Here is a 17,463-nt window from a genome sequence, read left to right on the forward strand (position 1 = left end):
CACACACATACACACACACACCGTTGTATTGTCACATCACACACCCAGTGACAAATCCCTGTTGGCAGCAGCACTGAGCTTAGCTGGCTTCTGAGTCCTGGCGTTGGTGTGGGTATGTACTGTGCAGTCCTTCTCTGTTGTCTCTTCTCTAACTGGGTCAGCTTGTGTACTAAACAATGATTCTCATTCTCTCAACTAAGATGCTGTGTCAGCACTGCCCAGTGTGGTCTTAATGTTGTGTTGTGGCAGTTATTTGTGGTTCTTAGTCCTGGCTTTAATTGATTTAGTGAGCTTTATTTGGATGTGTGGTGTGGTAGGGCGTGACAAGACGTGACATGAGAACAAATGACATCTTACAAAACAGTGTTGATGTTTACTTGCTAGACAAGAGTGGTTTCGATTTTGCCACACTCTCACTGCTGTGGTGGCTCCCAGAGATCAGTTGTGTGTTACATGTGTGTTTTCTTGGCACATTGACTGGGCTGGCCATAGAGTGTTTTGTGAGCTACAGTATGTGTGTGGTGACACTGGATCCGCTGGACCACCATGGTGCTAATCCACAGTTCGTTTATTTCTTCTTCTGCTGGATCACAAATAGTCACGTTGTCCTTGTGTGTGTTTATTCAGTTACATGTGCTACTATGACCTCTTATCCTTGCACACATGGCCAAAAATACCTCTCAGGCCACCATGCCTTTAAGTATTCACCATTGGTCATCGTTACTTTGTTTTGAATATTTTTGGTTAATATCAGTAATATAATGTCACTGGATACATCAGAAATTGTCTGGGTGTTCCATTACTAGAAAATGTGTGAGTTACAAGCTATGTTTGGTTGAAATGTAAAATAAACATAACTGTTTGAAAGAAGGCAGACACGTTCTTTGACACATACAGTTTCAAGGTACTGTACTGTATAGGTTTACATCTGACCTTTTAATAGGACATTGGATATCTGGATATTACCTCCATTTATATACATTGTAACTTTTAAACAGCAATTTAACACCAGCTGAAAATCTTTTTTTGCTGACCTACTGAAAACACTACTGCAGTGATGCAGACGTAGTACAGGGTACATCAGCACACCATGCCATCACTGTTGGATGTGGTCAGAGGTGCGACAAACTTAAAACTTTCAGTGAGAGAGAGTGAAACACTGCTTCTCAGCACATTATTAAGTTACTCTTTACAATTTTTCCGCTATGCTCAATGTGGCTGGATTGCAATGATACTGATTGACTCTCGCAAAAGTGAGCAAAGACTAATCTTTGTATGTGCGTGCCAGCTAATGCATCCTGACAAGGACAGACATCATAAGCTCATAAACTTTGACTCTATCTGCAGGCTGACAAGTAGCTGCAGGTTTCCTGACAAAGAGTGAGGCTCTGGCACCTGAGGATACCATTAAAAGCATTAACATAATAGAAGACCATTAAATTGCTAAATTAACACAGACTTTAGAGGACTCCCTCCATGTCTGGGCTGCCCTGAATCATTATCACCTTTTCCCTGCGCACAACTCCCAGGAGCACATATTCCTACACCATAACATCTGCTGTACTTTGTGATTAATTTAATCCTTATTGTGAAAGATATAGAAGGTCTATACTGTATTCAACCTCAGAGCCAGGTAGTGTGTCCTGTGCTTTAAGAGGATATCTAAAGCTGCAACCTCACCTCAGCCTGTGTTCTCACCTCAGTCCTGTTTTCAGGTCAGTGTATCTGCAGGACATATCCCTCTACTGTACGTACAGGAACAGTCTGTCTTCACACTGAGCTGCTGTTGACGTTGCCGTACTTCTTCTCTGCTGGAGGGCCGATGGATGTCATTCGTGACGCATGTTACATTCTGCTCAGTAGCCCCCGTGGGCATCACCGAGCAGTCTGAGAGTTTGTGTGTCCCTGCAGTGTGACAAACTTCTGTGTGCACAGTACATAAATTGACGTGTTCTTGTGGCTGGAGTGTTAACATTTTGATGTGCAACCAGGTGAGCTCCATCTCGATTTGTTCGAATTCACCCACCTTTTTTGTGCACTGTAAATGTTTCTCTTCTTACAGTTAGATAATCTGTTGTTGCTATTGTTTGTTTGCGTACTAAAACAGGGGTTTATATACGTTTTTCAGGCACCAATATTACACTTGACCCCAGAATATATTGTCAAATGCATACAAATGTATGCATCTGTGTGTTGTGTTGCTGTGCAGGAGCAGCACCAAGCCTCTCCATCTGTCTCTGCTCCCACCGGCTGTCACTCATCCTCCCCAGCTCAGTCTCTATATTATTTTCTCAGTCATTACAGAGGAGAACCTGCTGAGGCTGAGCAGAAATAAACAAGCTGGTCATCTGATAGCAGATTGCACCCTGTCACACCCAGTGTTTCCTACATGTTACCAGTTTCAGTTACTCAAGGAGTGATGTTGCATTACATCCTGTGCACACAGACACAACCCTTCCACCCTTACATAATTGAATACTGTGTGAAAACGTATTTGTCAGCCCATTTTAATAGGCACAAAACAAAAATAATGTATTTATTATTTAATTTATTTTAAATTTTAGATATCTGAGTGTGTCAGGTTGACTAGTAGATAAAACATAATTTTGGTTTTCATCACACTAAAATAAAATTCTCAAAACACCACTTTCTGTGATTTAATTAATCACAACACTAATTGGGAACACCTTATTTTTTTTAAAACTAAACATTTGAGATGATTGAGTGTATTTCCTTCTTGCACACATTAGAAAAAAATGTCTTTACTTAATAATATTCAGTAATTCTGGTAGGAAAATGTAGGGGAGTTTTCACAGGTGGATCTGACAGACATCGATTAAATGAAAATGACTGCTTCTATATTTCATTTATTTTTGATCGGTTTTTCCTTAAACAATTTGAAAACAAATTCTCATGACAAATGCACTTACCACCTTATCAGTTCCCTGTCCTGATGGATCACTGCCCACACACTCACCCACAATTCACAGAGTTTCCACTGAGGATGTATCTGGTCACGGTCAGGGAGAGATACCCTGTCAGATGTGTGTGTGGTGTCACATGTCTCGGACTCTTGTCGCAGAATGGGAAGTATGGGAAGGCTGTATTTCCTTTACCTCAGCGGAGGAAATAACTGGATAGGACCCATCTTTTGTTCTGTCCTTCCAGGACGGTCACTGATACTCTTTAGGGGAAGTCAGACAAACACAACATGTAGCACAAGGCCATGTGATAGCATGTTTCTGTGGCCTTTATGGGATAATTACACAATATGGTGTTTGTTGTGGATAATTTGGATGGGTGATGTCATCCGTCTTGTGGTCAAAGGGACTGTGGTTGTGTGTCCTGAAGATGATGTCATCAGTTAGAGCCTGATTCTGGTGTTCCGGAAAAATGTGTTTCATGGCCTCCGGGACATGACAATAAGTGGAAAAAATTACAAATAGTCTTGTGGTGTGTGTGCGTTACAGGGTTTTCAAGTCCAAAATGTTCCTAGCATGGACTAGAAGGAAAAGGATTCATAAGAAGGTGGATTAGTGATTATGATAACACAGAATTTTGAGTCTTTCTTTCATTAATTGGGAACATTGAGAACAACTATCTGTTTTTAACTCCCACATTATTGTCAGTGCTCCTGTAATGCAAAGTCTTAGTTATATTGGTGTAGCGTAACTGCAATGGGATTTTACAACCAACTGCAAAGGGAAATCACAATTACATCTGAAGTTCACAGGCCTAGTGTTTGGTAGGGTTGGGCAACTGGCCACCGTCAAACACCCAACTGGTGTTTGCTCATATATTTGCGCATGTATGTGTGCTGAGTCTGTCGCTGAGCAGCAGCTCTGTTCTTTGGAGGCAGACCATTAAATTCTGAAGAAAAAAACAACCGCCAATAGCAATAGCCAGTATACTTGTCCAATTGCCCAACCCTAGTATGTGTGTGTACATGCTGTGTGTGTGTGTGTGTGTGTGTACTCTCTTTCTGAGAGTTAGATGAGAAGGTTGTTTGTCACCTGATGTCAAACTATTGTTTTGCGAGGACATGAGTAAGGCCACATTTGGTTAATTCTAGGTTATTTTCTAGGCTAGAGGTAAGGTTTAGTGGTTTACAATTGTACTGGTTATTGTTTTTGGTTTATGTCTCAGTGAACTTTTAGAGATGATGATATGATCATTCATATGATGCTTTTAGATGTCATTCCTACTGGTTGCAGATTTCCTCGAAGAGGCCAGTTCAAGTTCATAGGCACCAAATGCTGCGTAAAGTTGCCAGTTTGTGGGTTGGATACCAATGGTCTATGTTTAAAGGAATATTAGGTTGACTAAAACTAACATTGGACTTATTGGCTTGCTTGGATTGTCCAAGAGCTATATAGCTGCGTACAGTGTGACCTTACTGTCTGAAGGATGAGTTCAGCCGCTTGGTTAGCTAACAGCAAAAAAAACGGAATGATGAGTGACTGAATGATGGGAACAAGCTTTTTTTCTTTTGATAAAAGGAACATATGACGTACTACATTATTAACCTTTTCTCTAACAATCTTAAGTTAGTGGCTTTAATATGTACATAACGAATAAATACAACAATCAGTAGTTGCAGTAACAGTTAGTTGTGTCTGACTAGTAGACGTATTTGTTCTTTCAAACAATTTTGGGCCGTTTGGTGGGCTGCTGGATTCTTCAACTACATCGCCCATCACACCATCAAGCACTGACCCAGCTGAAGTGCCTTTGAGCAAGGCACTGAATCTGTATCAGCTCCAGAGGAACTGTTTCTGAATGGCCCAACGCAACTCCTGTTTGTGCGCTTGGATTAATAGCATATCACATTTCAAAGTTGTTATTATTAATAAAACAAACAAAGACAAAAGTGAGTGTTTAATGGGGCTGTATCCAGGCTGGTCATGTCATGTACTCTGCCTGAACTCATCCTTCAGCGAGGTTCTCTTCCTGTTAATACAGCTGTGTGGGTGATCTGTTTAGAAAGGCTTTATAAAGAGTGGCGGGCAGCCAGGACTGAACACAGATGAACCTGAGAGGAGGAGTTGGAGACTAAGTGATCTCGCCAGAACAATCGACTACATTTGGTATTGTACTTGCACTTGTATTATGAATGTAAACAAATGGACAAGATATTATCATTAGTCAGTGGTCTTGTGACCCATTGGTTAAATTACCGTCTTCCTACCCACAGTTCTGCATGACCACAGTGTTTCTCTGCAGTCTGTGTGGTATTGTTTTCCTCAGAACAAGTTGTTTCCCGGGTAATCACCCGAATTAGATTATCATGTAGTTGGTCTGGCATGGAGAGCTTCCTCCTGGGCTATGGTCTGTGTTTGTGACTGTGTATTAATGCATGTGTGTGTCTTTTAAAAACGCTGCAATGGTATTGTTACCAGTAGAGGTACGTACAACCAAAAAAGTTAAATCTGGTTCAGAAGGTTTTGCAAATATAATTTCCAAATTAATGAGCTCAGAAAAGGAAGGTTTCTACATTTAAAATATTTGCATTTGACATGTATTTTGTAATTGGTTTACTTAAAGGACCAGTGTGTGGGATATAGTGGCATCTAGCAGTGACGTTTCATTTTGCAACTAACTGAAAACCCCTTGCGTCAGTATTTGACGACCTCGGAATGAGAAAGGGCTGCGTAGATGGTAGGAGAAACTAGGGTGGCCATGAAACATGTCTGTTTTGCTTTAAATGGTGTTGTATGTGTTTATGGGTGCGGTTCCCCTTGTGAGATGAGATTGTTAGAAGTATGAACTAAACACTACTATTTTTTTGTGTTGGGGTTTAGAAGGGAAAGGGACATGTTAACTGCTATTGCCTCACAAATTACCTCAGTGCTGTGTCATAAAGATGCAGTTGTGTTTAATGCAGAGCAATTGTCTTGAACTATATGGTATTACATGTCCATCACATGTTCACCAGAGCTAAAGGTGGATATTTATACCTGCACTGTGAAGGTATCTGCATGTTTGCAGTTGTTCTATTCTTCTGTGCAGTGCTCCAGACCTGAGTAGCTGTTTATCCTCCTTTAGTATCAGTAACCTGCCTGTCTTTGTACTGCTGTGCTCTCCTGTGAAAATCCTGCAAGACAATATCTCACAAATTCTCACAAACACCCTGTCCCGGCCCACCCCCGCTGTGTCTCCGCTGTTCCCTGGGGTTGAAATTCTGGTTGGAGCCCCTGTAAATCACCTCAGCACTGTATTCCCTGTCGTCAAACTGGTTGAAATAATTGTTGTTTTTCGGCTCAGTGTGTGTACTGCGCTGCTGAACAAGAGTCTGATGCTGAGGATTGGCCTTCGTTCTTCAGAGGCAAATAAAATGTCAAATATTGCCCATAAAAACAGCCAGCAACTGATAGCCCATATATTCGTCCAATCGCTCAACCTGGTAACAGACTTAAAAAGCTCCAACCATGCAGATTAATATTATTTTTTTTGTTTAACTCAACCTCAGACAATTTGCATCTTATGTCCACTGGGATGAGTTGTAATTTTGGCTGTAGTTTCAAGGAAAACAATTGCTTTGTCACTTAGTTTGCTTTGATTGTTCATTACCAATTCGTTTGCCTTTTCTAGTCATTCTGCAGACAGTTATTTGTTTTTTAAGTTTCCTGTTATAACCTAATGTTTATTGGACAGTTGTAGCACAGAGTTGGAAACACACACACACACATACATACACAGCCACACACACATCCCAATAAAGCAGAGTCAACAGTAGTCGGATTAGTGGGCTTTTAGAGTGGACAGCAGTACAGACAGAATCACACCATCTGAAAAACTGCTGCCACCACGTGCAAATTCTGCTCTTCAGCGAAGCTGCAAGGATACATCCAATTTACATCCCCTTTTGAATATTTGAAGAATAGGCAAAATCGAGATCCATATCTCAACTCTGTGCTATGCTAATGCTAAGCAAGTTAATGTAGTATCTGCTCAAATTTGAACTGATTTGGTTGGGGAATGGTATGGTTTTTGACCTACAAGCTGCAACTTCAGTCTCGTCTTGCTTTAATATACTGTTATTGCATCAAATTGAAGCTGAAGGTATGTGGGGTATTATCAGTTCTGTGCAGCTATTCCCGTATCGACCTATCATGAAAGGATGCTGTCATGTACATGTGTGATTACTTAAATGGGTTGATTTTCACACTTGAACAACATTTGACAAAATCGGCTGATGTTTCCTGCTGAATGAACAGATGCTTGGCAGGCTGTCTTATCTGCCATCTGTTCTGTCTCTGATGTGAAGATAAACAAATTCTAACACATGCCTTCTTTTGCTTTAGGCTCAACTAAATTGTTTTGGTTCTCAGTTAAGAATTTGACCTCTGCTGTGATGTTAGCTCAGTCTCCCCATCTTTTCCTTTCCTCTGGCTGTCTCCTCCTCTCACTCATTACACTTTCAGTCACACGTTACATAAATCAGCTTAGTTGCGTTGGAAGAATTGCCCGTCATCCCCCTCATACCTCTGAATTAACCAAGTGTCCAACCACCATGCCATCAGAGAGTGACAGGCCTGAACTGGACGCTCAACTCTCTAAACTCGACAACAGGATTATTGTGTAACTGTGGCAAAACTAACAAGACAGTAAGCAAAGTTGACTTTTATCTCATCCCTGGGCTTTCTAAAAAGAAGTGGTGTCTCTTTGAGCTTTGGTCACACCTCAAGCAACTCGTTAACTCATATCTCTAATATGGCCAAAGCAATAATTAGTTAAAAAAAAAAATTCCAGACAAAGACTTTTGTCTGGATTTTATATAATGAGGGTTAAGGGGGCCATGCTCTGTGGCTGGACATTCACATCCACCAAATCACTAAGGCCAACGCAGCGGTCAGCAGAAAAGGTTGTTGCATAACTGTGCTAGTTCTCCTTGTCTCTCTGCATCTCGCCCAAAGAAAAAATAATTAGTATGTCAAGTGCAGTGCCCTGCTTAGTTAATGACTTGAAGTGGAGTTCATTCTGGTTGTTTCAGTTGCTGTGGTACATGTTGTTAATGCTGCTGACAGTGTGAACCTGGTCATAGGTCATGACCAAGCTATTTCTGTAGTTAAAAGTACCTTTTTTCACACACTATAAGCTGTGCTTACCTTCAAACTGATCTATATACAGTAACTTAATGTACATTTAGAACAACTTTTAAGCACCTTGATTTTAAGGTATCCCCGATAACTCCCTGTGATGGGAATCCACTGCATTTGTATAGTGCTTTTCTCCAGAGCTTTATGTTCTACATATTCACTCAAGAACACTTTGACATGTGGACAGTACGGGCAGCGGGAATAAAACCGTCAACCATGTGATCAGTGGACAACCTGCTCTATCTCCTGAGCCACAGTCGGCCCACAAGTAGTCAATCAAGACACATCTGAAATTGAGACTCTGATGCTGATGCCAAATGTGAACTACAGTCTCAACTTGATCTAGGCACAGTCTTGATATATCTGGTTTCGAGAAACTAGGTCTGAATAGACTGTGGGTGCATAGATAACCAAGCTGAGTAGAATCTGTAATCCACATTCATCTCTGGATCAGGCATTCACCAATAAGCTGCTCATAGATTCGAGCAGACTTGCTGTCAGCGACTTTTGTGCTTCTCACACATTTTATTGTCATTCCACACCTAAGAACTGAAGGAAAATTCATTTTTCCATCTCCTCTAACATGAAAAACATACCCACCAGATTCAGCAGGTGGTTTCAATTCCTGTTCATTCAGCCAACCTGGACAGACATCTGGGACTTTTCACATTTCAAGTGTTCTACAACCTCTCATAATAGTCCCAGAAGCAACCAACACTTCCAGTCATTGTGCCTACAGTTGCATAATTTTGACTGTACAAACTCACGCAAGATTCTGTTCTGTTAAATAAAAACTAATGTAAGTCTTGTGGATTCATACAAGACACAGCCCTTCATGGAGCCGCTTCTTCTCTCAAAACATTGTTTCATAATTCTTCAATACATAGATTTGGGATATTTCTTGTTATTTTGGGCCATTTCTAATATTCCCAGTAGCTAGTTCTCATTATAATGGAATACAGGCGCAGCACCATCAGCAATAACACATCTCACATGCTATCAATAGCTCTCGTGTTCTCCCACAGTGAACCATGCTCCCTGGTGTTGACACAGTTGGTGTTTGTGCAGATGACATAGATGACTATCAAGGGCAGACCGAGTCCCTCAGGCTGCCTGGTGCTCGGTGGAGCCACCAGTACAGTATGGAGGCACAGCCCACTCTCCGTGGTGGAAAGTGCTGACCGCTTTGACCGAGAACACACACGTTGAGGCCTCTACACTCGTGAGGATCCAGTATAAACACACGTACATGGGCAGTAATTGAGCCACATGGTATAAAGACAGTAGAGAGAGCATGATTAACACTTGGTCTCTACAGAGTCTTTCCTCCTGGAAATGACTCATGCTGTAAGAGAGGAAGAAGGACATTAAACATTTCCTTTGTAAAGAAGTTGGTTGGTTACCAGGTTTTCTGTATCTAAAAATAGGGTGGGTGGTTTGTCATTTTTCCTGTATGCACAAAAAGACACCCAAGGCAGGTGGTGTTAGTGACATAAATCCATGTCTGTCACCTGATGGAAAAGACAGACAACAGAGGTTTTCTAACATTGACTATCTTCTTTTTCATTAGATTGTTTGAGTGTGTCAAATATGCTGAATTACAGAGCATATTTAGGCTAGAGTTTTCAAGGATAATGAAAAGGTTTCAGGCTTCAGGCTATGAAGTAGACTTTATTGTGGGAGCTGTCTTCTTTTAATTTCAGGTTATTATTTCACTCATTCCTGGCTAATTTGGGTTTTTGTGTCCTGGCATTACAGTCTTCAAAAAACACACAATGAGTAAATAACACTTAAAGCAAATGAATGTGTCTGCTTATAATTTTGACAGATTTCTTCATCTCAGACACATAATATGTCTCAGAGCTTTAGTGGATAGCTGTAGCAGTAATAATAATAATAGTAATAATGTGTTTGTGTCCTTTTTTTTTGTCCTAGTTGGCGAGACGTTGTTAACTCAAGCAGTCCCCTGAGAGGTAAGAATTTCAACACGCACCATTTCAGCTCCTGCTCAAACTTCTAAAACACCTGTTGATCGCATCAACAGCACAGCTCTGTTTTGGGTATTATTTTACACCATAACGCAGTTGATGGGAAATAAAATGAAAAAAAACATTCTGAAATGTAGTGTTGACTGAAGCTTTGGTCTGTCGCCCAAACGCCTCCGCCCTCCTTTTTGGTTTTCTCAAGGACGCAGAAGGTAAATGGAGAGTAATAGTAAGCTCTTTTTGGAGAGCCTTGAATAAATGACACGGCTTTGGTCGGTGGTAAGCAGCTGCTTCTGGCTAGACATTTTACTGTGTTGGAAGTTAGGAAATAGGAAATAGTGACAGGCCTTACTCTCCCTCTTTCTGTCTCTTTCTTTCTAGTATCTCTCCCTCACTCCTTTGGTCACTTGTCGCCAGGAGAACTAAGCAGGATCTTGTTTGTCGCATGTTGTCATTAACAATTATTAATCCATTCAATACCTTAGCTCACTTATTGAGTCTTGTCAAATAATGTATTTTCCCAACTTCCATGGGTGGGGCCATGTCAAAACTGTCTGGCACTCATTTATTTTGAGTTTTTGCCATCTGTCTTAAACTCATTGAAAGAGAAAGGATGAGGTTGTGAACCACTTTATTTACTAAGTACAGTATGGACGGAAGATTTTCACAACAAACAGGAAAAGTCTGTGTGTGTGCTAGTTAGTGCTGCACAGTTAATTGATATACTATCGAAACTGCAATATGGCCAAGTGTAATATCCACATCACACAAGTTTTTTTTTTTTTTGATAAAAGGAAAATGTGTGACAGAAAAGCTTTATAATGAAGTATTGTAGTTCTGAAGAGATGTCCCAGCTTTGTTCTCCACATTTAACAAAACATTTTTGTTTAGTACAGACACCAAAAAACCTCATTATGATTAGAAATATTTTTTTAAGTGAAAATTCAATTTGTGATGCAAAAATTAGAATTCCCAAATTAATTGTGAGTCATGTCACAATCGCAATATCTGTCAAAATAATCACAATATGGTGTTTTTACCATATCATGCAGCCCTAGTGCTAGTTTGTAATCCTGACACAGATGCATGTCAAGTGCCACTACACAACAACACTTCCTGCAGTGGCAGATGGAGCTATTTCAAAGGATGGACTGTTTAAGTACACTTGTTGTGACTTAAGCTTCTTAATACTACTAATTTTCACAATCACACTTTTATTTGTCATTATCTTTCATTCCAACATCTTCAAAGCCTAACTTAGTCAACCTTGCTTTCAGTCAGCTGTACCACAGGCCACAGCTGCCATGCTTCATTTTCACTTTTTGCGAAATGCTACCTTCCCCTTTTTAGACAAATTTACTTTTTAGACTTTCAGACTATTATAATCCTGCCTGTCCGGTTTTTCGTTTTTAATCTCTTGTGTCAATATGTTCACTACCAACTGTCATGCTAATTATAAGTAAACTTATCAAATGCTTTAGAAGTAAACAAAAAAGTTCTTGTGTGCAAGGAAACTCGATTGGTTCAGTATTTAATGTTGAGCCTGTTGTCATTGGTCTTCAGTGTTTGTGTTTGGCAATAGATATGCTATGTTGAAAGACAACACTAACGCTCAGATTGCTATTGCACTACAAATGACTGTGCAACTTCAACAGACATATAGTACATATAGCATAACAGAAACACTAGGTGATACAGATATTGTATGTTCAACACCAAGGACCCATTTGAAACCTTTGATTGTAGGAAAATGACTTATAACTGACCTAATGTCATTATCTTTTACGTAGAAGTGCCTGCCTCGAGTATGCGTTTTTATGATACCAGTTACAAACTTTTCTGCTTCTGATCAGATTATCTAATTAAAAAGGATGAACATCATAATCAAGAAAGCCAAGATGGCCTTTGCAACCTTGTGCTGAAGTTTGTTCCCATGTCATCTGAAACAGAATTAATATTCTAAGAAAACAGACACAAAGAAGCAGTTTACAGTATGTGACTGACTAAGTGAGGTTGCACCACCTATAAATAAATGTTAATTTGCGGAGCTGGTTTACTGTCTGAACTTGGTATGTTCTTGTTTCAGTGAATCCAAGGAGTTTTAATTTGTTCTCATACCTTAGCCACAGTCTGACTCATCCTCAGCTGTAAAAGTAAAAGGAACTGCAATTTGGATATTTATATATTCCTATGATAAATGTGTTATACGGGACACAAGAATCCATATTGAGAAAGATCCTCTCCCTCTCTCCTTCTCCTCTCTTTCCCTTTCTGTGTGTCTCTTTACCCCTCTTGTCTCTCAGTCTCTCGGTCTCAGCCTTATCTTACCCTCCCACTCTCCCTCTTTCTCTGTCAGATACTTTTAGGGCATCTCTCTCCTCCTCTCAGTCCTAGTTTGGCAGATCTCCCAGGTCCAGTCCTTGCCAGGTCAGGGGGGGGAAACACAATGCAGCTCTGCTTGCTGACGTGTCTCATAATGTGTCACATACCTCTCAGAGTACCGTTTCAGACAAAGCAAGGCGGCAGTTGTCCTCATATCTGGGTACTTTCTGGATATACCATTTTACCTATCGCCAGGTTCAGCTACTGAGAGCTTTAGTTGTGTTCAAGTCTCTATTAGTGTGTATCTGTGATTACTGCTGTGGCTTGTGCTAGCTGATAATACTGCGCTTTATATTTAGATCGGTATGTTGAGTGGTATTACATGCAGCATTAATTTGCTAGTTTGCATGTCTTTCTGATACACTGTAAGTTTCCTCAGGGCACAGAAGGATTTCACTGCAGTGTCCTTGTAGGCTAAAATGAGGCGTGGCAACTTGGCACAAGAATAAAAATTTTTTACAACTTACAAATTTAAATACAAGCTAATCAAAGGTGAATCACAATCTGTTATTATTTGTATTATTAACATATCTCAAATTGTTTCAACAGCTGTGTGTTCACATGTATGCCGCTGAATTTCACAATAGCAGCAAATCGGAGGCCCCTCTCCCACACCACAATTTTAATTTTCTACCATACATGATTCTTCTGACTTTTTTTCAACTGAATATAATCTTGTTTTTTTAAAAATGTCACAGTTCTCTCTGATAAGTTGATTCAGTGTAATTATCAAATTATAAACAAGGACTCTGCCACAGGATTCCCACTGGAGCTGACAGCTTTGTGATTTGGATATGTTTGCCATTAAGAGTGCAAACTACAGCTAAGCCATCTGGCTAAGCTCCTAATGCTCCATTTATAAATTACACCACAACAGAAAGTGGATTAACAACTGTTGATGTAATCTCTTAATGAGTTTCATAGTGCTTTCTGTGATTTAGTTTATCCTGCACTGATAGCAGAGTTCATAAGTAATACGCACTATTGAACTGAATTAGGCATCTTGGCCTTTTGACGTGTTGACATTGTCTAGGACCGTAATAATGGAACTTTATGGTAGTGAGATGAGTCAACTCAGTCCTTCCTTTTCTCATTCTTTAAAGCTGCAATCATTGATTTTATGACCAATTGGGGGCACTGCAACAAGCTGTAAACACAACATGCACATATTATCAGTTGATGTGTCTAACTAAATGAACTTTGCACTGCTTGTTAGCTAGCCTAGCCAGTGCAGCTAACCAGTATCTACTCGTCGGTGAGCCAATTCACCTCATCGTCCACTGTGATTGAAACCACGGCACATCCTAATTTCACATTGGTGTTTGTTATTAATGTTCCTTTGACAATTATTTATTTTTATATAGTCCAATACTGGACAGATATTCAGTTTCTCCAACTGTTCCCAGGTCTTTGAACAGCTTCCTCCTCTAAAGTGAGTAATTGTACTGTATAATGTTAAAATGAATATCGGTCAGGAACCCTATGTGACTATAGAGGTTGATATTGAAAGAATTAAACACTTGTTGGGTTCGCAAATAGTCAAGGTGTTGGTGTAACCAGGTAACAAAGACACAATGAGGTTTAGAAGAAAGAAAAAGAACCAGGCATTGCTGAGGGTTTAGCGGGTGTCTGCAGAATAAAGAGGGCTGAAAAGACGATTAAAGGGACAAAAAAAAGAATACCATGGAAGAGAAAAGAAATATAAAACCTATGACTGCCAAACTGGTCACTGGAGGGACGCTAAGGTCAAATCTTTCCACTGGTCATTTTCTTTCTCTGTAAGGTTGATTTGTTTTTTTATTTTGTTCTCTTTGTTTTCTTTTCTCTGTCTCTACTCTTGCTTTTCTCTCTGTGGTTATCTATTCTCCTCCTGCTTCCATCTCCCCATCTCTCCTTCTCTCCTTCTCTTTTTCATTTCCTTCAGTAAGACAAGCTGTTCTCTACTCAGCAGGGCAGTAAAGAGACGTCAGTGTCTCCCTTCGCCCTCATTTAAAGTCTTCTCGTCTTCTGACTTTGTTAACTGCCTCAGCATGCAGCCAGTCCTGGCTGCCTCGCCCTGCTGATGTCATGCACCTGATTGTAATGCCATTCACAGTGAGCGTCTACAGAATGACTTCAGTGGCTTGTTGGTATCTGCTTGCTCTTATTTTGTGAAGCAAAAGCTCATGTTAAGGACCCTGGTAGTTTAGAAGCAACAATTGCAGCAAGAGAGTAGGTTCATATTTGTAAAAAGCATGACGTGCTTAAATATCCAAAGGCTAAAACTAAATACAGGCAGTTATGTATGTATATATAATATGATTTTAAAGCCAAATATAAGCTTATACAGAAAGTATTCTTAAATACCGATACATTTTCAGTTATTCATATGTAGTTTGGTTCATGACAATTAAAAAAACAATTCCCCAGTGTAATCAAAACTCATTTAGTGAGACTAGTCTGGCCATACCTGATTTCTTTCTCAGTAATTTCTGGATTTCTATCTGTAGGTCTTTCCGTTTGAATATTTCATACTTTTCAAATGGACAATGCATCATTTGAAACTTAATTGTGATTTTTTTTGGACCCTTTAAACTGCATATATATGCTTTCTGATGCATCTGAAAGGTATAGACTCATCCAAGTGAAGTTTAGGATCTGTGCACACATACTGTATACCTCTTTTTCTCTTTCCCAGATACATCCTGAGGCAGTCACTCATTCACTCACTCAAAGACAAATCAACACTCATGCTAAGCTGGCTTCAGTTTAGAGACTACTGGACAAATCTGCAGGACAAAGGAGGTTTTGAATTATACACATTTTTACTGCAGAGACAGGCAGCTGTTGGTGGGTACAGGCCGCGATACAGAGACATGAAAAGACTGTAGGCATCCAGCCAAAGTGATGGATTTTATAGAGGGTGGAAACAATAAAAGGCTTACAGTTCTGGGAGAGTCTTTGGTGTAAATCATAAAAGGCCAGGCACATCTGACATGGATAATAGTGTAATGATGTTCAACCCAGCCCTCCAGCATAAGAGCGGTTGATCTTGTTACAAGTTTATTCTAGTTATTTATTGATAACGTGTAAAACTGATGTTACGCATTTTAGTTCATATTTTTGTTTTATAAAGTTTGGTTCAGTCAGTATAAAAAAAATGGCAGCACAGTTAGACAGAAATGAATCTGGAAAAGGTCTACATTGGTTATCCTGGAGGAACGTGTACACACACACACACACACACACACACACACAGCAGATTTGTGGTGACCATTTTCACTGATATTAATCAAAGAGAGTCTTTCCAAGGACTAACACATTGATTTGCAGTTACAAACTGTTTTAATTATGTTCAGAATAATGGGTGTTTCCCTGATAAATAACATCTGTCTCTGTGACTCAGTCAGAGGAGGAGTTTGGTGTGTGTGTGTGTGTGTGTGTGTTTGTGTCTATGCACACATTGCTTCCTCCTACCTTTTCTAATCCCCTGGTCTCCTGGGAGGATAGATAAATATTAAATATTAACCATCCAATATGGAGCCAATCTACGTAGAAGGATAAGAGAAGTTGATTGTGTAGTCAGGACACACACACACACAGATTTAGGCTTGATGTCATATTGCTATCCTTTTTCATATTTTTGTCTCAGATAGCCACAGTCTCGTAGAGAGACAGAAATAGAGACACAGGCCACAGAGTCTCTCTCATACTCACCGATGTGTCACACACACACACCTCAGCGGGCTCTCTCTCTTCATGTCAAGGCATTGGGCTCAGTGTGACACCACTATCATCAAAGCTGTGTTTACTAAGATGGCACCATTCTGAGTCGCCGACTGTGTGTGTGTGTGTTTATGTGTGTGTGTGCGTTTGGTGTTGTCTGATAAGCAAATCTGCTTCTCCTCAACCCTATCATCTCCCGATGCTTTTCTCTCACTCATATACCTTCGCTTCACACTCTCTCTCCGACTTGATTCCCCCTCACATTTCCTCTCCCCCTCCATTTTGTCCATATGTGTGAGTTTTATTTATTTCAGCAATAAACAAAACTTTTCTTCGCTCAGCCTTTCCCCCCGTTTCCTTTCTGCCTCACCCCCTCATGCGCACTCATACCTCATGTGCACTAAACACTGACTATTTAATGAATATTGACTGAGTGAAAGCGGAGAGGCGAGGGATGGAGGGAAGCAGGAGGGAGGAGGGAGGGTGGATGCTCCTTGATTGACAGCAGCTTCTGGTCAGTTGATCTCCACTCTGCTTCCTGTAAAGGTCAGGTGTCAGAACAGTGTGTGTGTGCCTCGGTATCTGTGTGTATGCATGTTTGTCCCTGTGCGTGAACACAAGTGTGTGGTAGACCAAGGTTATGGATTAGCCGCCACAGCGCTAACAGAAGACTGTCAATACTTTTCATTCTCATGTACACCTCATCGAGCACAACAAGCACTGAGTGACAGAAGTGACTGTCTTGGTAATGTCAGCACACACACACACACACACACACACATCTATACACACACATCTATACACACTCCTACATTTGCTCTTCATTGCTGTCGGGTAGAAATCCAGAGGTTTATAGTGGGAACATGGCGGGGCTGCTGTGTGGGACCAAGAGAAAGAAACAAGGTAATTTTGCTTTAATGTTCTAATCTTTGAGGAACTTGGAAGTGGAAATGGGGAAGCAGGAGCTGTTACCTTTAGTGCACTGTATCCAGAAATGTGTTGGTTGTTGTAATAGGTCATCAAGTTCTGCTAGTCACTGTAAAATTAGTTGTTAACATTATAGAATTGGCTGTGTGTCTTTGGGAGTGATTTATTTCCATATATAGTTCTGCAAAAATATGCTATGGTAAATGAATTACATTGTATAATTTCACCATTTCGACCCACATTTTACTTGATTGGGTGCCACAGCTGTGTCTAGCTCAGCCTGAAGCAGCAGTAATGCAGTCAGATGGACACGGAGGGAGGAAGCAGCACAATTATGATGAAATGCTGCAAGCTCGCTCTGTAAT

At 40.3% G+C, this 17,463-nt stretch overlaps 1 protein-coding gene across 1 annotated transcript in view; it reads left to right on the forward strand.

Moving 5' to 3' along the window:
* add3a (adducin 3 (gamma) a) overlaps positions 1 to 17,463 on the forward strand; it is a 99,935-nt gene that overhangs the window by 7,801 nt on the left and 74,671 nt on the right. The window contains exon 2 of the mRNA XM_035660777.1: positions 10,035 to 10,072. The gene's annotated coding sequence lies outside the window, so the exon portion shown is untranslated. The remainder of the gene's footprint in view (positions 1 to 10,034; positions 10,073 to 17,463) is intronic.

This window comes from Morone saxatilis, unplaced genomic scaffold, assembly GCF_004916995.1.
Source record: "Morone saxatilis isolate NCDOM2014 unplaced genomic scaffold, NCSU_SB_2.0 Contig17, whole genome shotgun sequence".
Taxonomy (NCBI): Eukaryota; Metazoa; Chordata; class Actinopteri; family Moronidae; genus Morone; species Morone saxatilis.